The sequence below is a fragment of the Populus alba genome, chromosome 4 (genome assembly GCF_005239225.2).
Source record: "Populus alba chromosome 4, ASM523922v2, whole genome shotgun sequence".
In the NCBI taxonomy this organism is placed as follows: domain Eukaryota; kingdom Viridiplantae; phylum Streptophyta; class Magnoliopsida; order Malpighiales; family Salicaceae; genus Populus; species Populus alba.
The window spans coordinates 14,470,486-14,474,412 of NC_133287.1; the positions used below are offsets into that span (position 1 = coordinate 14,470,486).

General features: G+C 29.4%; 1 non-coding gene across 1 annotated transcript; it reads left to right on the forward strand.

The window, feature by feature from the left end:
• The first annotated feature begins 2,726 nt into the window (after positions 1–2,726).
• Positions 2,727–2,799, forward strand: TRNAR-ACG (transfer RNA arginine (anticodon ACG)). The gene has a single exon. It is a non-coding gene; the product is annotated as a tRNA-Arg (tRNA).
• Positions 2,800–3,927: the final 1,128 nt, after the last annotated feature.

Consider the following 3,927-nt stretch of genomic DNA (forward strand, 5'->3'; position numbering starts at 1 on the left):
AGTTTTAAACCTTATTCAAATGATCAATAACTATTATGTAAAGAATAAACATGATTTAACATGACAAACATACTCCTTACGTTAATGTTAAATTGAAACATTATTGATGAAAAGATGTTAATTACATTGAGAAAGTAGTCACTGAAAGGTTACGTTAAATCACTAATGACTTTTCTAATATTTGGGGGATCATGAGACGTTGCTAGACGATGTACCTAATCTTCAAATATAAATTAATCAATTGTTTAATTGATAATAAATTAAATTGTTTAATTTATTTAATTCTATTTAATTAAAATTAAAATTTATATTTGGGCCAACATATTAGAAACCTAATGTGCTACATATATTAAGAATCATTAATCATAAATTAAACTGAGATGATTTAATTAAGTATGACTTGATTTAAATATATTTTAGAAATTAAGAACTAGAATATAATTAATACAAAGATTATATTTCCAGACCTAGTCCTAGAAAAATTAAGTAAGGACTTGATTGAGTTAATTTCTAAAATTATCTCAAATTAATAAATGTATATTATTCAGGATGTAAATTGATATTTTTTCAATTTATAGGATTCTTCAAATTTTTCTAAAAATAGTAAGTTATGCCTCTTATTTTTAAGATAGTTATTGTGTGTTAGATAAAAAAACTACAAAAACAAAGAATTAGAATTAACACTTTAGGCATAGCAATCCCTCTTTCCTAAATAGGAATTTAGAAGATTTTTCATGGGTGGTTCATGTGAATTATCATTGGAGGCCAAACAATTAGACGCCTTGTGGCTTGCAACAACCTAATCTTTAAAGAATTATTCAAAGCAAAAAAAATGAGATCTTCAGATAATAAATTCCTAAATAACTCTATATCTGTCTAATGGGGTCCCAGAAACTCTCGAATAATTTTGTTTCATAGTTTCTGCTGCGTGTATGGTATTGAGGAAAACCAACAGTGGTATCAAAGCCTTTGTCAGAATAATTAGGGTTGTTTGATTGTATGTTTAATTGTAATTGGTGTTAATTAGGAATTAATTTTATGTGAGATATAAATTGTTTCCCAAACAACAATTTCTCTCTCATGATTTTCGAAATCAAACAAAAAAAATTTGATTGAAGCCTCGGATACCGTTTTGGCCAAGGCTGGCTGGAGCTTGGAAGATCCGGTTGGAATCTGGAATTCCAGATAGATTCCAATCAATTTATATAAAAAAAAGGTTTTGCTGGCTATGCATCAACAACGATAGCGCCAACATTGCTATCATATAAGTGGCACTGCTGCCTTCCAACGCGAGGTTGATGCCAGCTTATAGTGCCTAGTTTTGCTATTTTTTGAGAGGTTGGTGAATGTCAATGATAAAATAGCCTTTGGCAAGAAATGAGGCGGCATGCTTTGCATAACATACGGTGTAGACTTAGAAAAATATGGTGCCAGCCTTACATAAAAGTGTGTAAAAAATATGAAATTTTATGTGCACCATGTTGTGCTCTAACTTCTCAAGATTTAAAAGTACATTGAGATGGGTGCCACGAGTCGAGTATTGAATAACCCAAGTGTGAGAAAGAGAGAATGTGAGGACATGTGAGAGAGAATGTGTGCCAAGGAAAGAAAAAAAAGTAGAGAACGAGAGGTTGATTGGGCCCTGGGCCCAAACAAATAGGAATTCTGGGAATTTCATAGAAATTTTTATATTTTTTAAAAATAGAAAATTCAATTCTTAAAAACTTTTTATGAATATTTTGTTTGAGGAAATTTGAAGTTTTTAATTTTAAAAAAAAATTTGAAGCCCTGAGTTTTTTTAATCATTTTAAAAGATTCTAATGGCTCATGGCTAAGCATTTAAAAACAAATTTCTGCACATTAAAAAAAAGAAGAAGTCTTTTCTTCTTAAGAAATTTTATTTTATTTTATTTATTTCTAAAGTATTTCAAAGAATATTAATGGATGAACATTGTTTTTCAATTACTTTAACGTGTTAATACGTTTTTTAAAAATACATTAGTGATCTTGAAATTTCTTTCTTATACATGTTCAAAAGTTGTAGCTATTTAAAAAATATTTAATATTTTTAATTTTTAAACATCTTCAAATATTTCAGTGACTGATTTTTTTTTTAATTTTTTATCTAAAGATTCCAAATATCTTTATGCATTAAACACTTCAAAGACTAAAATTAAGTGTTTAATAAATCATTTCACAACATTTTCTTCCTTAAAGTGGTAGCCATCTTATAATTTACAGTAATTTATTTTAATTGGCTAAAATTAATTAAAATTTGATAAATCATTTTCTCAAAGGCTTATTTACTGAAAACTACAAATATAAGCACAATTTTGGGGTTTTATTAATAAATAAGCCTCTAAAAGATTAATTAAAAGGTTTAAATTTTATGAATTCTAAAAATATTAAGAGAAACTTAGAAATAAATAATATGAGAATTTATTTAGGTAAAACTAGAATCCGTGATCGACCATCATTAGAAAAAAAGAATTATATGCCTTCAAGTGTTTATATATATATATAAAAGTTTAAAATCTAATTGTGTTTTAAACTGGATTTATATTTTCGTACAAGGAGATCGATATAATTAGAAATGATTGCTTTATTTTAAGCTTAAAATTTATTTTCCTGAATTATGAAATGATCGATTAGTGTTCATTTTGTATTATTAGGCATGGTTCTATATTTATATTATGAATATTTATGAGCGTTGATTAGCAATCAAGGACTCCGTGGCCCAATGGATAAGGCGCTGGTCTACGGAACCAGAGATTCTGGGTTCGATCCCCAGCGGAGTCGTTCCTTTTATTTGTTTTATATTAAACATCGTATTTGTATTTTAGGTTGTTTACACTCCTTGGGATACGAAAATAGATCATCATGCTCTCTCTCTGTCTGGGACTGGAGAGGCAGAGAAAGGAAAACAGATTCCTAAGCATGGACTCGCCATGTTAACGAAACAGGGTAATGATGGGGAAATAATCAAAATCAAAATCAAGGTATTACCGATGTCTTAAGCTCACGCACTTCCCACTTGATGTAAAGTAGTGTTTGATAACGTGGTTGAAACTATATTTCTAAAAAATTCAAAAGTTTTTTTGTTTTTGCTAAAATTTAATGCGGTTTGTATCTTTTGGATCGTTTTGATGTGCTGATGTAAAAAATACTTTTTTAAAAATAAAAAAAACATCATTGACATGTATTTCGGTACAAAAAATTATTTAAAAAACAACAGCTACCACACTGCCAAACACGCTCTAGCCATGTTAACGAAACAGAAGGCATATCTTTCGCCTTTTCCTAATAAACTTACCACTTTTAAGTTCAGTAGAGCCGAAGGTTTTATCTCAGAGCATAGATGGTTTTCAAAATGTTCTGCCTCTGTTACAGTTTTTTTTTATAAAAGAATTTCTAGATTAAAGATCAATATGCCCAAAAAAGGTGTCAATAGGATTCATTTACGTCAACTGGCCGGTGATGTCTTACTTATCATTTGGTGGTAAACCTCTGATCTGTAGCTCTTGTGGTCTAAACGGTGGATGAATGAAGTGTTTAGAAGGTTGGAAAGGCACTCTCTTCACTAAAGGAGGATGGGGGTTGCAACGTATTGTTTGATTAGGAAAAATAAATGTTTACTTAGTGAAAACAAAACTAAATCGACCATCAACCCATGAAGAAAATTGAGATTGATTGTTGAGGAGATTAGTATTCACATTAGGCCATTTTATCCAAAGTGTTTAAAACAAGAGTTTTTACTTGTTAAACTAGTAGACATTGTAATATAACAAAATCATATACAACTGTTAAAGAGATGTATGCAAATGAAGAGTACAAGTTTTGCTAGGATTTAGATTGTGTAGTAATAAAGTCATCAAAAAACTTCACACTCAAAGTGAGCTTTTTACGGTCTATTGTGAAATTATGCCA